Source organism: Aythya marila (assembly GCF_965140915.1).
Source record: "Aythya marila genome assembly, chromosome: 2".
Taxonomy (NCBI): Eukaryota; Metazoa; Chordata; class Aves; order Anseriformes; family Anatidae; genus Aythya; species Aythya marila.
Window position 1 is genome coordinate 109,403,474 of NC_139043.1, and position 20,352 is coordinate 109,423,825.

The following is a 20,352-nucleotide window of genomic DNA, read 5'->3' on the forward strand; positions in this document are numbered from 1 at the left end:
GACTTAACACAAAATGTTCTTTTTAAACTAGAGATGAGGTGGAATTGAGGAAAGAATCATTTTTTTTCAAGCCTTGACCATGAGCTGTCAGGTAAGCAAGTTTAATAATCACTTTTTAAGTCTAAAATGGTTAATATAAAAATGTCAATCTTTTTCAAAACAGAACTTAGGTGATAATGTAATGATTAATGCTTTTTGAAGGCAGTCCAAGCATAAGGACAACACACAAGCCCACATATTTTCAAGTATCTTGCTCTTTATTTCATTGTTGTGATTAGTTTTAATTCCAATTCCAATTATAAACAGTTTATAAAATATTTCAGTCTCTTGGTTTGCTATTCTAATTAGTATGCAGCCAAGTTCAGAGGTTAGGATGAATTTGTTTGTTGTGATGAGCAGCAGGTCCTCTTCGTGGTGACCCTACATGAAAGATGCATTATGGGAATGTAAGACTTGTTCTTTATATTTTCCTGATAAGAATTATCCTGTTTTAGCTGTGATGTTCCTGAAAAATTACATTTCAAAGTCACTTGTGCAGATGGTGCCACAGTAGCTGTATATGTATAACTGCATCAGAGCACCTGTGAAAGGGAGGGATTTTAGAGAATGAAGAAAAGAAATTTCTGGCAGACACTGCTGTGGTTTTAATTACCAGAATGTGAAATTTCTATCAGGTGCAGCTGTTTCTCTTTTTTCTATTCTTATGATCATCACTGTGTCCTCCATTTTAAAAGACATGAAGTATAAGCACCCTAATTCTAAAAAAAGCAACAACAACAGTTTCCCTCTTTTCCCCAACATTTCTCTATGACAGGAAGGTAAGAATGATTCATTTTCTCATTCTTTCACTTTTATGGATTTGCTTTTTAACAGTATATGACAAACACATCAGGCACCTTTAAGAAACTGAAGGATTTGAACACTGTAAGTCTGCAATTTGCCATTGGTACCTATGGTTTGTACTGTAATCTGTATTTTACTTTGTGAACAATATGTATGCAAACTAATTATTCTCTTTGCCTTTGTAAAACACATGTACATGTATAATATATATTTGGAACACTTGTATCTCTTTTTCGAGGTTTCCAATATACACGTATGAAAAGAGACATATAATGTCTATAAATCTGATTCCTTACATTTTTAGAAAATAACTTTTCTCCTTCAGTGTCTTGCTTTAATATTCATAGAATCACAGAATCATAGAATGGTTTAGATTGGAAGTGACTGTAAAGATCACCTAGTTCTGATCCCCCCTTTGCCATGGACAACAGCACCTCCCACTACACCACGTTCCTCAAAGGTCTATCCAACATGGCCATGAACAAATCCAGGGATGGGGCATTCACGCTTCTCAGGGTAACCTGTTCCAGTGCCTCACCACCCTCAGAATAAAGAATTTCTTCCTTATATAACATAAACCTTCCTTTCAAACATAAACTTACTCTCTTTTAGTTTAAGGCCATTACGGCTTGTCATTATACTCCCTGACAGAGTCCCACACCATTTTTCCCGTGGGCCCCCTTTAGGAACGGGAAGGCTGCTATAAGGTCTTCCTGGAGCCTTCTCTTCTTTAGGCTGAACAACCCCAGCTCCCTCAGCCTTTCTTCAGAGGAGAGGTGCTCCAGCTTCTTGATCAATTCAGAGGAGGGCCACAAAGATATTTTAATAGGCCCATGTCCTTGTGGTGGGAGCCCCAGAGCTGAATGCAATATTCCAAGTGGAGTCTCACAGGAGCAGAGGGGGAGAATCACCTCCCTTGCTCTGCTGGTCACAAACCTTTTGATGAAGCCCAGGATACAGCTGGCTTTCTGGGATGTACATGCACGTTGCTGGCTCAGGTCAAGCTTCTCTTTAACCCACATCTGCAGGTCCTTCTCATTAGAGCTGTATTCAATACAATAAATTAATCCATATTCCATTAATCCATATTCAGTCTATTCATGTTTTTGCATGGATAAATATTTTGCCCTAATAAATCTAAATATACTGCTGATTCTGTTGTCCTGAATATGAGATGACTGAGAATGAAACATACTCATACTATTTCAAAAAGGAGGTTTAAGTTATAGAACAAAACTCAAGTAAACTACAAATAATAAATAGCAGAAAGGGACATGGGTACTGCCAAATAATTTCTGAGTTGTCAACTTTATACTTTCTTCCAGTGCTGACAGGAAATCTGTCCACTTTCTGTGAGGAAATTGAGTAGTGTGTTCTCTTGAGAAATTTGTGCTGCAGCTGGCAGTTTCAATAACTGTCCTGCATCCGATCCTTATGTCTTCCTATCTCTGCCATCCTTGCACTCTGTAAACAAAAATTGTTTGTACCTTGTTAGTCTCTGAGTGAAACCTGTGAAAGACCATATTTTAGGTGAAAGTTTTAAGAAAATAGTGTAGGTTTAAGCTGAGAAAAGCACACCAAGCAGATAAGAGCTCTCATATTCAAGGGTGCTGTGTATCAGACCTGTCTGCTTTAGTAGGACCAAAACCAGAGGTCTGGTACTTTATCTATGCTGCATGTAGTGTGTGTGTGCCATTGGGCTGGCTTGCATGCATCAGACATCCTTTTCATCTGTGGAGGTACTTGGCAGATGCAAGCTACTATGCAATGAGTGATATGTGTGGGTCAATCTGAGATTATGGTGTAAAGTAATAAGCAATGCTAACTGCAGTAGGCTACTGCCCACAGTGGTAGAGCTGACAAGTTTGTCTTTCATTTTTAGATTTTCACATGGGTACAGAAGACCTTCTTCAAGGACACCGCATCAGCTGTAATTTAGTCAATAGTATATTTTGCTCTTTTTCACTGCAAAGTAACAAGAACATATAAACTTCACATTAAAAGAAAGCAATGCAAAAGAAATTGAAATATATTAAAAAAAAAACAAAACCAACAAACACTATCACACAAAGCAACAACAACAGCAACAACAAAGCTCACAAACCTACAGAATTAGCTCACTGTTATTTCTTAGATCATTTATTATCCATACTTATTTTGGCAATTGCTAGATATTTTTAAAATGACCCCATTTTGGAAAGAACTTCAAATATATGTTCAAAAATTGCCCTTGCTATATAGATTTTTTTTTTTTTTTTCTGTTTTCCATTAGGTATTTGACAACTATTATTCTCCAGAACAAAAGTCTTGCATCCTATTGAGTGACAATAATAAAAATAGCCTCTGCCTTTATAGATTCACCCACATGGAAAAATTGATTGTTCATTAACAAATCTTGGACTGAAAACTACTGTCTCAAAATGGCTGGTGGAAAGAAACAAATAGCACAAAACAGCTTCAGTGAAAATTAGGATTGTCAGAAAGCAACTAAAAAAATAGAGTAAAGCACCACATAATATTCTCAAAGAAGTCATGTAAAGTTTAATTACTTGAGATGGGATGTACCAGAAGTCTTTATTGATCTCAGAAGAATCTTTTGGTGCTTGCCACTCTACAAATCAACTACTTAGAAAATTTCCATGAAAATCTCTAACTGCATACAAATCAGTTTTTAGGAGTTTTCTATCATACGGTTTAGTGTTTCCTTTTTTAAAAACAATAATAACAAACAACACACATAAGTAAAAGAACACCCTATGAAGAAATTAATCTTCAGATTTAGTAGTTCTCATATGAACTACTTTCAACTTGCTGCCAGGATTTCTAACTGAATAGGCTCATTGAAGAAAAATGTATTGTTTTGTTATACTACATGTCAGACTATTGATAATAGTTGGATCCAAAAGCTAGAAAGGATGCCTCCCGCAAAGGAATTGGCAAGCGGAGCCTAAGGTCCTGTCTCCAAGACCTAGAAGTCCCATTGGTGCTGGCAGTGGGTTGACCAATGTTCCTCTCCAAAAAACCTACTGCTGAAAGGGGTAAGTGTTTGCAGATGCTGTCTCGGCACTGGTGCAGATATGAGCCTGTCAGGGAGAGAAACATTGGTGACCATTGAAAGGGTCCAGAAAGGAGATGGATGGTCTTTGTGCAGGACTTCTCTTTCCATCTGCCAAGGTGCTAATCCTGAGAAGTTTTAAAAACTGTGGATCTGTTTTGGAGCCTGTGAATGAGGTAGAAGTGAGGACGTTCACTGAATCAATTTGCTCTAGCAATCAGTTACTCTGCCTGCCAAAAGTCTTCAGCCACAGATGAACCATGCCACTGAATGGCTACTGCAGACCCCATCAAAAGTGCTAACTACTGTTCTGGTCTGCCATCCCAGCTCATCATTTCACACATTTCTTATAACAAAGACTATCTTGAGCTTGTCAGCTCTCCCAACACTCAGCAGGTACAGGTCCCCTTGATTTCTCTTTAAAAGAAGTTAACAATGAACATGAAAAAGCTTGCCTATTGTTGGAAGAGAACCACAAGACACTGGAATCCTATTGTCTTGGGAGTGACCCAAGTCTTCAGGATAGGTTTTTGCTTTGTAGGAGAGGAACCTGATTGTCATTTTCATTCAGGGGTGCTCTGTTTTTGCCGGCACAGCTAAGCTGATGTAAACAGTTTGCTGCCACTCAGAAGTGGGGTCTTTCTGTCTGATCTTTCCCTCTTTTATTTATTTATTTATTTATTTATTTATTTATTTTTAATTATTTTTTTTTCTTTCTGAACATAGACACTCATCTGATTTTCCTTCCCTTTAACACCCCATGCAAGTGACCTGGTTCTGGGACTAACCCTGTAGAAACCCTTTTCTTTTTGGTGGGAGTTGGTCTTTTGCTGGCACAAAAATTGGTCATACCTCTGAAAAGTGCACATGGCCTTTCCTTCAGTCTGTAGTAACTGATATGTTTTTTGTAAGAACCTCAGTGATGAATTTGTGTCACAGTTGTGGTTCCCCATAACACTCAAAGTAATGGGCTAAGGAGAGTCCACAGATGTAAGGTCAAACTCCTTCTTATACTCACAGGAAACTATGGTAAAGTCATGTTCTACCTACCTCTGTGAAGTATTAACTCTTCTTTAAATCTTATTATCACAGCAGAGATTGTCAAAATGATTTTGAAAATAATAATTTCAACTTGTATGAGGTAACTTTGCACAAACCTACTGCTTTGAATGAAACATGACTCCTTGGCAAAATATCATATAGTCTAAAATGTGAAACAAATATTCATTTGTAATTTTTGTTAAGAATTATAAATATTTTTAAAGGTACTATTGACAATTATTAAGCATATGTAGGTTTGTGAGCAGGTCAGTTTAGCTTAGCATTAGGCAATATTAATACTGTGAGAACGGAATAAATTGTTAATGAAGACCATTGTCTGGGCATTTTTAATTATTGTACAAAAGAGAATATTTTCATTTTGTTTATTTCACTAAAACTGACTCTATGTCTCAATGTGTTGTTGTAGAATACAAATAAAAAACAGTTATTCTTACAAGTTGACTGTACTTGTGAAAGTAAAATAAGTCATCATGGTCATGATGGCCTAAAGATAAAACACAGTTTATTCAGGGAGGTATATTTTTATTTGACATATAGTTGTGGCAAGCAAAAATAAATTATCTTTAATTTATGTTATGTGAAATTTCATGTTATAAAATGTAGATTCTTAAGATGGAAGTAGATTACAAAGATAATTGGAGTGCCAACTTTTAATTTTCAAGTCCAGACTGCTCTGTGAAGTAATTATCAAAGAATTTTATATGTTGTGGGGAATCAGGGCAACAGATGTTTACTTACATGGGTAAACACTTAACATGTTCTGCTCATAAAATATCTAAACAGCTAATGCAGGTAAAGCCATACAAGTTGGATTAAACTCCAAAATATTCATAACTTTTAAATGTAAAGTTTCTCTGTTTCACATGGTATACTTTAGGCTGTGATTTAAGGAGAAAAGCACCCCACATGAAGATGTGTCTAATGATACTTTCAAAATAGTAGGATGTTTTTAAGAAAATAAATGTTTTCTTTCTTTTATTATTATTTTGATTCTTTAGACACCCTTTCCCCTTTCATCAGGCAATGTCCAATAAAATGGAAATAGTTGTAATAAAAATCAAATCATATTTCCAAAGTCTAAAGGCAGAAAAGCTGTGTTGGCAGTCTGGGCTGCCTCTATGCAGTAGTGCTCTATGAAATGGGAAATAAACCAGAGAACATGATACTACAGGTAAACACTGATAAGTCTAAATGGTAAATAACCTTTTGTTTATTTGACTTTGGGGATTTCTTCCCCAGTGTGTTTAAAAGATAAAAAATTCTATCAAAGGAAAATAACTGCTATCTATATGCTGCAGAAGTGTTTTTATTCCCAGGCTCTTGTACAAATATATAAGACAGCACCATCTTCTCAGGAGGATCTCGTCTCTTAAACCAGCAAATTAAAAATCTGCACAGTGGGGATTTCTGGATTTTTTTTTCCTACTTTTGTAATTTTACTGTCAGCAAACCTTATTTTTCCAGTCCTGTGTTGCCAAGACTGGTTATCAAATAAAATCAGTTTCATATCCTGAAGCATTTTCTACAAATAAAAGTCATACTTCAGGTGGTATCTGTAGATCTGGTCTTTTGATTTAATTTTTTTACTGCACTTTATGTGGGAAGATACTGAAAACATGTAGAAATGTTCTCTAATGCATATCCTTACATGAGATGATTACCTGTGGTTTATAAACCCTCAAAAGTGTTGACTGTTAACGCCATACATATATAGTCCTTGTGTCTGGTAAAAGGCCCAGTCCAATCACTTACTGTGCAGAAATGTAAATTAAGCATAGCCAAGTCTGTCCATGTAGACTCAGCGTAGCCATTTACTTAGAAGCTTTTCTTGACCTCAATCACACATTTAAAAAAGCCTGTTTAGATGACAAGTGTAGAAATCAGCTCCCTAGGGTCCTGTTCCAATTCCTTTCCCAAGCAGATATACCTCTTCTTCCCCTTCCTCCATCCTGTCTCTTACTTCTGCCCCAGATGAACAGGAGCTCTATGCAGTAGACAGTATGTGTCATGCAGTAGGCAAGTGTTTCCAGCAATGTTTTAAATATATGAAATATATTCAATATGGACAAGCTTGAGAAGCGGGCCCATGTGAACCTAATAAAGTTTAACAAGTATAAGTGCAAGGTGCTGCACCTGGGTTGGGGTGATCCCAGACATGAGTACAGACTGGGAGAACTGACTGAGAGCAGCCCTGCAGAGAAGGACTTGGGGGTTCTGGTAGATGAAATGCTCAACATGAACCAGCAGTGTGTGCAGAAGGCCCACTGCATCCTGGGCTGCATCAACAGAGGTATGGCCAAGAGGGTGAGGTGATTGTGCCCCTCTGCTCTGCCCTTGTGAGGCCCCACCAGGTCTGGGGCCCCCAGCACAAGAAGGATGTGGAGCTGTTAGAGGGGGGTCTAGAGGAGGGCCATGAAGTTGATCAGAGGTCTGGAGCACCTCTCCTATAGAGCAAGTCTGAAAGAGCTGGGGTTGTTCTGCCTGGAGAGTAGGAGGTTCTAGGGAGACTTTATTGCAGCTTTTCAGTACTTAAAGGGAGTTAATAAAAAAAGATGGAGAGCAACTTTTTGCTGGGGCATACAATGACAGGATGAGGGGAATAGTTTTAAACTAAATGAGGGAAGATTCAGATTAGAGGTTAGGAAGAACTTCTTCACTCAGAGGGTGGTAAGGCACTGGAAGAGGTTGCCTAGATAAGTTGTGGATGCCTCATCCCCAGAGGTGTTCAAGACAAGGTTGAATGAGGCTCTGGGCAACCTGATCTAGTGCTTGGCATGGCACCCCCATGGCAGGGGATTTGAAACTAGGTGATAGTTTAAGGTCCCTTCCAACCTGAGCCCTTCCATGACTCTATGAAATACTTATGTTTTAAAAATTCATATAATTCAAGATTAAGACTTACAACAAAATTTTGTGGAGCTGTCCCCTCCCTCAACTGAAAATAAATAATTTTTAAGTCTGGTTCTCTGCACCTGGCAATTAAAGGAAAGTAGTTAAAATTTTAAGTCTTTCACTAACTCTATCCTTTCAGGAGGAAGAAGAGACTTCAGGAAAATACAGATGGCTTATTCTTTATTGCTATTTTCTATTAATGAATGAAATAAAATACATTCAATTCTTTTCATAATGTATACAGATAGGGAAAATTTACTATATTAAACTTAAATGAAGACTTTGTTTTAATCTGAGTGATTTGATTATTTCTGAGATATAAATGATTTCCTAATAATGCCTGAGTGTGTAAAATACATATAAATAAGTATCTACGTTTTATATGTATGTACATGTAAGTATATATGCATATGTATATGTATGTAAGCACATATATGTATGCAAACATTCTGGCATCATGTTTTCATCTTTGTTCACTAGTACAACAGCTTATTGCTATATGAAAAATTATTATTACAAAGTATTCCTTTGAATTATGAAGTGTTTTTTGTTTTTTTGTTTGTTTTTTGTTTGTTTGTTTACTTATTTTACTTTGCCATTTGCAAACATAGTAAAAACAAATGACAGCCATTCCACATAGGTATGTGATTAAATTCTCTGGAACAGCAGAAGTACTACCTGTGGACAAAGAGAAACTGCTTATACCAAAAGTCAATTTGCCTCTGAAGAAGCCACAGTTCTGTCCAGATCACATCTCACATGTAATGAGAAGTCAAAAAGACAAACTGATATTAGGAGAAAATAAATAATTTGTCTTATTCAGTGAACACTTGTAATTACAAATTGACAGAAACTGGAATTAATTTTCACATGATTTGCAAACAGTAGGATTACACTGACCATCACATAAGATTAATTTGCAAGTGATAATTCACTGTGTTCTATGTCTCATCAGGTTTGCTGTTTTCATGAATCTTCCATATTCCCTCCCCTCTCCCCCTTCTGCTCAGCTGGTTTGAGCACCCTGAGGATGGAGGGGCTTGAATCGGTGCCAGATGGTCTGGGCTAATTCTACCAATTCCAAGACAGACAAGTACTTCTTTAGCTATCCCTCTTCTGACTCCTTATACCTTAAACAGGGAAGCAAATATTAAGAATAGAAGTATCTTCTCTTTTTTTTTTTTTCTCTCTCTCTCTTTTGGTGTTTTTTTTTTTTTTTTTTTTTTAAGGTTTTAAAGGAGTTGTAAAATGAAAAAGCATACTTCTTCTTTCATTCCAGTCTATGCAGTGGCAGCAATCTGCCAGCTCAAATGCAACTAATAGGACATCTACAGAGAGTGCTTATTAAACAGTTATAGAGCTTAGTGGTGATATATCCTGCATCTATTTTGCAGATTTGGGAAATATAGATTGTCATGGCTAGCAGGATATTTTTACACATGCTGAGACAATAAACTTTTTAATCTTTGCTTTACAAGGGTTTTGTTAATAAAGGGATGCTCTTTCCAAAATACTCTGTCATAAGCTACCTCACTTAAGCGCTGTTCCCCATGTTTCATGTTTCATTTTTTTAGTGAACTGGCACATTTTGGTGTTCAGTTTTTATTTTGATTGTTTCCAGTGACTTTCCTCCTGTATGAAAAATTGGCCTATGAATTTGAGAAAAAACAAACTAGGACAAAAAATGTTAAAAATTATGAAAGCTCTAATTAGAATTAATAGGAAATTTTGAACATACTGGTTGTTCATACAAATCTTACGGTGTTTATAAGACCTCCTGAGCAAGGAACCTATAAAAGAGTATTATGGATTGTTATTAGTAATGGTAATGAATTTTAGATGCTATGAATTCTTCTGTGAATTCAACATTGTCTTGGCGTACATGTAAACTACATTGGCTTGGGCTACAAGCACCTGTGATAATAACTAGAGTGCATTAATAGAAAGACAGACACACTAATTATTTCTTCTGAAGATGAAATACTCTCTGACTGAGCCTCACAGTCTCACACCTCTGTAACCTGTGACTGCATAAATACTCATGAAAGGGGAAAATCAAGCTCTTACACACACTGGAGAGCAAATTATTTCCAGAACAAAGCATTTTTTCTCTTACTAGGCTTTTACATAGAAGAATATGTGAGGCAGAGTAATGTATCAATATGACGTGCCTGTAATTTTACTTCCTAGGCATCAGCTGCAACAGCAGTCCACTATGTCTTGTATGTTGTAACAATTAGCTGTAAGAAATTGATATTAAATAAATAGTTTTCAAAATACTTATATTCCTGTGGTATCTGCTTTTTATCAAAATACCACCCGATGTCATCACTTCTTCCTTCTGCATTTTTCTGCATTGCATAGTCTGGCAGGCTGGCCAAGCCTTGCTGATTTATCACCCATTGCTGGTTCATGCAATGCAATTTACAGCTTTTGTAACAATGTTTGATTTGATACACTTTTTGGCATAAGATTTGCTGTTGTGTCACTGGCATTTTTGCTTTCATCTTCAGAAGCAATGCATGCCTTCCAGCACCTTGACACATTGCTTTTATGGCCCTTCTGTTTCTCAGAATGGCTTAGTAAGTGTTAACTTTAAGCAGTCTCTATATCGTGTCAGTTCATCCTCTTTTTTTTTTTTTATTTATTTAAAGATTATATATTATATTACATTACATTATATTGTATTTATTATATTATATAAATACATGTATCTACTGTCAAGCATTATATCATTTTAACTCAGTCTGTTCATTATCTCTGCTTATCTCCTATAATGTCCTATTTTATAGCTCATCTTGGCATTCCATCCTCCTATTTTCACTATAAGTATTAAAACATGAGAGGACAATATTCATAGCCAACAAGATTCAGGGTTTTGCATAAAATTCTGCTACTTTCAATATATTACACAATTTATTTTGTCTTACAGTCTAGTTTTGATAATAAAAGCTTGTTCCATTGTCTACCAGTTCAGCGACAATTTTTTCCACTATTTTCAATGAGTTTTAGACCTTTAACAGTTTGAAGCAGAGACCTTTGTTCACACCTGTCAAGTACTTTGTAAGAGACTTGCATGATCTCTAAAAACAAATGTGCTTATCTCCAGACAGTCTTTTGAGTCTAATGCTTTCTTTTCTTTGAAATATTGCTTTCAAGAAGAGAATTATGAACTGGAGGCAAGGTTCACAGGTAAAGATATGAAAATGAGTTTTTTTTTTTTTTTCTTTTTTGATCTTTTGATGAGAGAAGAGCCTAAGCATCCCTGCCAGCAATCTAGTTGACAGCAAAATTATAGAGGCAGTTCAGGAACGCAACATATCTTGACCTTGCTAGAAGTTGTCTAATGCTTTTCTTTTTTATTTTTTCCTGTACTTTTATGAAAGGATGATTCAAATTCTTAATTCTTTTCTAAATGAGCTGTCAAATACATGAACAGAAGTGATAAAAAACATAAATTAAGTATATTGTTGTTGTGGAATTTTATTATCTGAAGAACAATGTGAAAAGAAAAATGAGAATGACCTTTTATTTCATGATTATTTTGTCACTTTTTTTAATTCTGACTCCCAAAAAATGAGTGTGTTATACTAGAATCACATATATGTGACTACAAGTTGTTTTCTTAACTGTATAGGCATTGTAGAAAATAACCTGCAGTTTTGAAGTGTAATTTTTTTAGCATGTCTGAATAGAAAACAAATTGAGATTATGAAAACGTTGATATTTAGCATATGTGGTTATTTTCTAAGTAGCTATAGCTGTGCAGTAAGTAGCATCATAGCTGTGTCTGAGGTGACAGAAAACTTGTTGTGTGCCACAGTTAAAAAGAACTTGTGAAAGGTGAAATCTGCAGAAGTAATTCCCCCAGTGCTAAATACCTACAGTTCAGCAAATCTATGGAAAAGGTACAAGCTGTTGGTTGGTTTGTCTTGTGTATTTTTACTGTTCTAGTGTAAAACAGTACTTATGCAAGCAAAAGGACACACTTTTTTACTCCTCTAACAAGTTTGTCTCTAAAGGAAAGAAAGGTTATGCAAAGACATAAAAGTAAAGGAGGACCTGCTAGAACTACTGGTAAGAGCTGGTTGGGATCATTCATTGAAGATTGGTAATTTCAAGTGACTCCCAAATGATGGCAGATATTTTAGAGGAATATGAATTTCATTTGGGCGTGTAGTCTTGGAGTCTTCTTGGGGTATTGCATCTCTAGATGATATGTCTTCTTGATGGATTTTGAACATGTGCCACATTATATATTGCCTTTTAATGTAAGCTCAGTGTTCTGCAGTCTTGAATTTGCAAACTGCATCTGTCAATAAGACAAGTAAATATTATGTGAGAAGGATCACACATTTAGGAATGAATTTTAAATAATCTTTCATTTCTCTTTTTCTTTTTCCACTGCATATAAAACACAGTTTACCTTGGTGATTATAGTCACCATAATCTCACTTTACTAGTAACAGAAATTAGGATAGCTTAAACCTCCAGGCCATTCAAAGTAGTACTAGACTGAATCTAATGAGGATGCTTTGGAAGAAAGTTTACTTTAGCTTTACTTTAACTCAATAAATATTTGCCTTGAAAATCACCACTAGTCAGTGTCGTGGTTCTGCTCGAGTGGGCAGCCGAGCTCCACCACAGCTGCTCTCTCACTCCCCCTCCTCAAAGAGGAATGGGGAGAAAATATATGAAAAGGGCTCAAGGGTTGCGATAAGGACGAGAAAATCACGCAATAATTATTGTAACGGGCAAAACAGACTCAGCATAAGAAGATAGTAAGATTTATTGCTCATTACTAACAAGCTAGAGAAGTGAGAAACAAAGGAAAGAAACCAAAAGCACCTTCCCCCCCATCCACCCTCTTCCACCTCCTCCCCCCGAGTGGCGCAGGGGAACGGGGGAATGGGGGTTATGGTCAGTCTACAGCACTTCTTCTCTGCCGCTCCTTCTCGGTCACTCTCGTTCCCTGTGCTGTGGGGTCCCACCCACGGGATGCAGTCCTTGATGAACTGATCCAGCGTGGGCTTCCCACAGGCAGCAGCTCTTCCAGAAATGCTCCAGATATGGGTCCGTACCACGGGGTCCATCCCTCAGGAGAAAACTGCTCCAACCTGGCTCCCCCACAGGCAGCAGCTCCTGCCAGGTCACCTGCTCCTGCGTGGTCTTCTCTCCACGGGCTACAGGTCTGGCCCGGAATCTGCTCCGGCAGGGGTCTTCCACAGGCGGCAGCCTCCATCGGTGCAGGGCCACCTGCTCCACCGTGGTCTCCTCCACGGGCTGCAGCGTGGAACCCTGCTCCACTGTGGTACTCCATGGGCTGCAGGGGGACATCCTGCTTCACCATGGTCCTCACCACAGGCCGCAGGGGACTTCTGTTCCAGCGCCTGGAGCACCTCTCCCCCTCCTTCTACACTGACCTTGGTGCCGTTCCTCACTCCCTTCACTCTCCCAGCTGCTGTGTGGTACAGCATTTTTTTCCCTGTCTTAAATATGCTCTCACAGAGGCGCAAAACAACATCGCTTATTGGCTCAGCTCTGGAAAACAATGGGGCAGCTTCTAGATCTTTCTCACAGAAACCACCGCTATGGCCCCCTGCTACCAAAACCTTGCCACGTAAACCCACTACAGTCAGAAAATAATTCTTGTGTTAAATCTGTGATAACATTAATCACTGATAATCAATCTATTTCTTGCTCAACCTGTGGAGCAGGTTTATTTGGTGTAGCAGAACAAACAAACTTTTAATCCTTTTTTTTTCTTTTTTTTTTCTTGGATTTTTTTTTTTTTTTCCCATGTTTTCCTACCTGTAGCTGGTGAGGGTTTTGATCTGACCATCTGACCATTCATTATTTCATTAGAATATGGTCATTGAGTTTAACTGGCCTCTGTCCCTCATTTGGCCCCTGTGCCAAAATTCTTTTTTAGAGCATGATGATGTAATTTATCAAAATGGTTTGTACTACACGAAGTTTTCACAATCTCAATGTTATAGCCTTCAATTTTTTTAATAGAATTACCTTAGAATTTAGTACCAATCAAGCATTAAGAAAAACATTTGTAAAACATGACTTTTCTTGACAAAGATATTCTCACATTTAGTAACAATTAACTCTGGAAGTAATTGTATGTAGAGCAAAACCATCTTAATTTCAATGTGTAATTCAGTCTACAGGCTTAGGATCTGACTAGCTTGTTTATAAAACCATGGGCCTGGGAAAATGCCAGGAATTCATCTTCTTCTAAGATCTTTCTTTTGTATTTTCCATCCCTCTTCTTTCAATTATTAGAGTGCTGATTGAAGAAGCAAGCCAAACACTTCTTTCCTTCATTAGCAGTGGAAAGAAAATTGAAGTGTCTCTGCTTAACAGCATATTAAAATGAGGAACAAATTGGAGGCAAATGATCCCTTTATTTCCTGAATCTTGAAAGAACAAACACCAGAAAACAAATGCTGCCTTAGCTAGGGGACAGAGTAAAGTAAGCAGTTCACAGGCACAAGATGTGTTTACTAGAGAAGTAACCCAGACTCCTTTGCATCTCAGCTTACCCTTAGCACTGCCTGATGGGTTTTGGGAGATATTTAGCTAGCCTTGACTACATGTGTGGGTGAACGAGAAAACACTTTGTGTTTTAATTTGATCTGAAACTCACCTGTCCTGTGGCAGGAAAGGCAAAATTAAACAAAAACCTTTTTCTACTCTTTGGCTCGTTTGGCAAGGGAAGAAGGTTTGACCACCCAGATCTAAACAGTAGCTGTGCTTGCAGGTACTGGGGGTAGCTGTGAATAGCAGCAGGGGCATGGCAGAGCACGACACATCTCCATGGAAATGCCCAGGCCCAAGGTATACTAAGCATTTGTTTAATCACCTGAATTAACTCCAAGCTCTTTCAACTGTAATTAACATAAATGGTTCCTAGTTTCTCATTTTTAATTCAGCAAATTAAATTAAAAAAAAAAAAATAATTTGCTACACCAGCAAAATTTCTTCTGCTTCTGTTTGTGTGTTAGCCTGTTTACTAATTCCAGGGATGAGATATGCTCAGTCATTCAGCTCTTTTGATATTTGTGGAGAATCTCATATGAATGTTAAAGCAGCATTGTATGGTACCTGAATTCCCACAGTGTACTTGATATTGTGGTTGAATATTTCTGATAAGATACCAACAAGCCAAAAACTAAAAATAAAAATCAACATTCTCTGCCCAAAAGCCAGACTGAACAGAGAATAAGCAACAGTAGAACTGTTAACTGTTTTACTCTGAAACATGCCATAGTTTTGCACAAATTGACAACGTGTTTGTTCTTGATACTGAGGTTAGTTTTACCATTAGATATGAACATAAAATTGTAGCTGATTTCTTTCAACATCAGCACTACACTTACAGGGTGAACTTGGATACTGTCTTATAGAGTATAACATAGTTTTCATGAGAGAAGTGTGCACTAAAGATGTGTAATCATATTCTCATATCTCTTTCAGTTCCCTTTCTATCTCTGTCCATTTTTTTCTACTTTTAGTAATTTCATACCAAGAAGATGTTCTGAAATCAAGAATTAAAGAGTTAAATTCCTGTCTTTTTTTTTTTTTTTTTTTTTTTTTTAAATTTGGGACCATATCTTAAAATCCAGGGCTCAGACCAAGCCCTAAGCCACGTAACAGCTTCCAATTTCCCTCTGCTATCCCAATTCTAACATGTTTCAGGACTTGAACATCAATACCAAAGCACCACTGGGTCAATCCATGAATGTTCAGAGGTTCATGGGAGGCATTCTGCACTTTCTGGTATTGGACTGCTCTCTTTTTCTTTCTCTTTCTCTTCCTGTATCCCTTCTTCTATCTGTTCGAAACTGTTTTCATAATGAAGTCAAATAACGATCTCTAAAGCGGAACAGGGCAGGTGGGGTAGGTTAAAGGTGGGCAGCTTTAGTCAGTTTCAGTACTCAGTTAATTTAAGTATGAATGGACGTGGTTTAGCGGTGGACTTGTAGTGTTTGGTGAATAGTTGGATTTAGTAATCTTGAAGATGTTTTCCAACTTCAGTGATTCTATGATTTTAAGTAGACTGATTTCATTTAAACAACCATCAATCCCAAGCTCAGTTTAGCATTTGCTTAATGCTAGGCACATGAATAACATAAGAGTTGTAAATAGCCTACCGGAATATACTGATGTGCTACATAGCTTGTTTACACGTGCTCATTCCATGTAATGCTGACTCCTGTGGTTTTATTTGGTTTATTTATTCCTTGATGCAAATGTTGAGTGTTTTATGTCTGTACTTGTATTTTTCGTACTATAATAGACAGAGGCAGAAAAGAAGATTGTGGGACACAGTTATTTGAATACATACAATACATACATATAAAAATGTAAATGTCTAATTCACTCACTTTGTCAAAAAAAAAAAAAAATCGTCACCATAGTTACAGAATTACAGTGCTAGATTAATCCAGATACTGAATTGACAGCACTGGTGCCAAAATACACCAATGTATTTTGTTCACAAGCATTTCTAATGGTTTGCTGTTGCTGGATGAAAATATAAAAAATAAAATCTCCTGAAGTCTTTCACAATCTGCCCCCCCCCCCCCCCCCCGAGGATTTTGAGTTTTGAGTAAATTAAGGTTTTATAGTACACTACAGTTTGAATATTTTTTTTCAGATATTTACTATTTTAACTTTCTAATTGTATAAACTCCTGTACTTAAAATTAATTTTCTGAAGTTTGAAGAGTTGGAATAAACTTGTTTGCAAAGAGAACGAGGAATTATTGCTTATGGTACTTGCAAAATAATTTTACATCTATGTTCAACCTGCTTCAACCATTGTAAGTTTCCATCTAGAAACAAAATATTACTGTGATTTTTTTTTTTTTTCCAGTATTTATCTGATTTACCTTGATACAGGACTACGTTTTCAATGTTGTTCATTTTTTTTTCTCCCCACTGCCTTTTGTCCCTATTAACAGGGAACGTGCCACTAATTTTCTCTTTGCAATGTTGGCTGAAACATAAACCTAAAACCATAAACATTATCAGTTGTAATTGAATAATCTAATCTAATTTTAAGATCTAGTTTAATTGTTCTTAATGAGAAATCCACTCAGCTATTCTTGTGCATTATGAGTATAATTACAAAGCCTTGATCTGAAATTGTATTATCTTTTCCACAGAATTTCTAATCTTTATAATTGTTTTTGTTTGTTTGTTTTCTGATTTCCTCTGTCAGTGTGTTTAAATGATTAACATAGGTGGGAAGAAAAAGACTTCTTTCAGCTAGCTTGTGTTAAAAAAAAATAAAATAAACAGACCGATCTGTTCTCACTCCAAGATATTCAGATAAAGCACCCATGGCTGCTCTTCTATGCTAACATAGCTTTATTTGGACTTTATTTGGGTTCATTATGTATCTAAAGTAAATTTTTTGACAAGATTCAAGACCCTAACATAGCAAACCATTGTCCTTCCTGCACACGCTAAAGAGACAGGATATATTACATGCAATAAGCCTCTTTGCTGCTTAAACAATATCTTTCCTGGTGCCCATCAACTGGAGTTCAGTGACATCATTTCTTTTGAAGAATAATTCAAGTGGTTTCTTTAGGACGAAAATGCAGAGGCTGGATACACAGCAGGAGTGTGCTGACCTTCTAGTCATCTTTACTGCCAAATTTAGAGTAGGCCCACTGTGCTTCTGCAGCACATCAAAACTGTGAGCGACTGTTTTGCTCAGAGTTATTCTGTGGTTTAAAGGTTGACCTCCTCCTGTTTGATTTCTTGTGCTGCAGGTGGCTCACAGGGATCTAGTGGTCAATGTCCAGCTCTCACCACAGGCAACCGGAGACAATCTGGTTTTTGTTATGTCTGTTAAACAGAAAGATACAAAGCATAGCTGAATAAAATGAAGGGCAAAGTAGGAAGTGAGGAGGGTGGGAGAGAACCATGTACAATGGAAAAAAAAATTATTTCTTTGCTCTGAAATGAAAAGAGGATGTGAATGCTTTGAAAAACTCAGAACACAATACCCTGCCAAAGGAAAGCAGGTTACATCTGAATATTATTTTTCTTTATTGATATCAGTAGGCACATGCTTAAAAAACAAATGCATTCATGTAGGAGATGTAATCAAACAACCATGAAAAAAGAATTATCCTGGAACTAATTTTTTTTTTTTTTTTTTTTTTTTTTAATCAGAGTTATTTTGTAAAGAGGAGGGGGCTGAGCATATTTACCACAGCTAATTTTTGGCTATGTTTCTATAGTATACTCAGTTACTGATTTGTAGTATGTTAATAGTTTTCCTTCCCTGAAGGATAAACTCAGCAGGAGTAGTTCATGTATTCATGCAGTTAATTTTATTATTTGTTTATTTAATTACCCATTTTGTTGGTCTTCAGAGGTGGTTGAGCTATAGCAAGCAGTGACACCCTTCACACATCACATTAAGCCTTCAAATGTCTTTGACTTTGGCAAATAATTTTGGGGCTGCTGCTTTAGGGTGAGATCTGGAGATAAAATAGTGCTAAATAAAGGTTCTGAATTTCCATTAGGGACAACATGAAAACACTGTGCAGAAACATGGGGGCTGGGATGCAGCTTAACTTAGTGGGAACATCTAGAATCCCACTCCCTTTGAGAAGTTTCTGTTTCTGTCTCTTGATTAGAGTCTGCTGTGTACTGGCAGGGCTTCACGTGGATTTGGGTCAGGAAGGCCATGCATAGGCATGTGAAATACTTCTTCAGAGAGCAAATTTAGGGTTGGCAAGGCAGCATGGCTGGTCTGCATACCTCAGAAAACAACCATGCTATGTTGACTATTTTACTCAAACCTGACTCCAGGTTTGGAGTCACAGTTATAAATTTGTGAGATGCAAACTGCCTCAGTATACATTGGGAAGTATAACCAGTTAATCCAGCTACAAGATTTCAAATATCTAAAAACTGATGTTATAAACTGATAGAATAAGTGGTTAAAAAGAGCACAAGGATTTCAAAAAGGAACATTTTATAAAAAGTTAGACCATGATCTCTGTTTTTTAAGTTTTATCTATTTATTTATTTATTTATGTGCAGTTACAGCATCAGGTGTATTAAGATGTCTTCGGATCTTAACAGGCCCCAGAAGTAATCAGAGCGGAGCCTGTCTAATGCAGTTTGGTAAGTGAATAGGTACAAGCAGGGGTGGGACCAAAAAAAGAACAATAAAAAAACAACCACAAAAAAACAAACAACTGTGTGCACAGTGGATGTATGTGCACACGTATGCAGTTAAACAAGAACACTGGTTTCAAAGTTTTTGCTGAAGTAACTGTTTCTTCCAGAAGAAAAAGAAGCTGTCCCCTCCCCTCTAGTGTGACTGGGATGTGATTAGGTAGAGGGATGAAACTAGATCTGCATAATGTAACACTGAAGTGTTACATTACATATCTACATATGAAACTAATAAGCTCCAATATTATAACCTTTTTTATTTTGTTTTGTTTTGTCTTTCATCTGAAATTACATGATAGTTTAATCTTTATAGTGTGATTGTTTGTCTTCATGGGTGTAAATCTGATGTGTTGGCTTCTTGGTGGATCTAAGTAAAAGAGATACCTGCTTTGCTCCTTTTCACACAGATTTATGCCATTGTTCACTGACATGAAGGATAATCACTCTCACTGACACTTCTTTTTCTCTTTATTTTTTTGTAACAGTAGAAAACTTATTAGTTGGAAATTAGAAAATTTTAGTAGTTTCAAATCAATATATAAAAGTCTTGTTAAAGGTTAAGGCCAAGTGTCTCTTTCAAAATCATGGTTTTATTTAAATATTTTTATGTTGTTTTATTAAGGAGGTGAACATCTCCAAGTCGATGCAAATGGTGCACTTTATTTTGATAACAGAAATCTGATCTTTCCTTTACTTCAGGCTGAGGATATCACCTGTCAGAAACCAGAAGCATTCATTTAACTCATGTTTGTGTATAAAGAATAAAACTAACATATTCTTTGAACATTTGTCATATACAACCAAAAGAAAACCTGAAAAAAACATGACCCCAAACCATACTTAACCACCATAATAAATTTATGATATGCATGTATCTATAGCTATAAAATCCAAGACAGGAAATAGAATAAAAATAATTTTGTTTGTTTGTTTGTTTGGTTTTTTTTCCTCTAACAAAGATGCTCTAATTAACCTTCTTACATAAATGTGTCTCCCTACTTAAGAACTAAAGATTTTCCCCCAGCTCTGAGGACTAAAGCATTACCTACCTCTCAGTGAGCATCTTGATAGTGCTTTCAAAATTATATAGCAATATAAAAGAAATGAAACTTCCATGTTTATGGTTTATAGGATGTGATTCTAGGGAGAACACTTTTGTTAGGCTATAATGCTGTTTTTGCAGGATAAAAGATGGCTACTCAATTGATTATTTTCCCAAATACACTGAATTTTATTTACATTGTCATTTTCCATTCCCACAGATATATCAATCTGTGACCA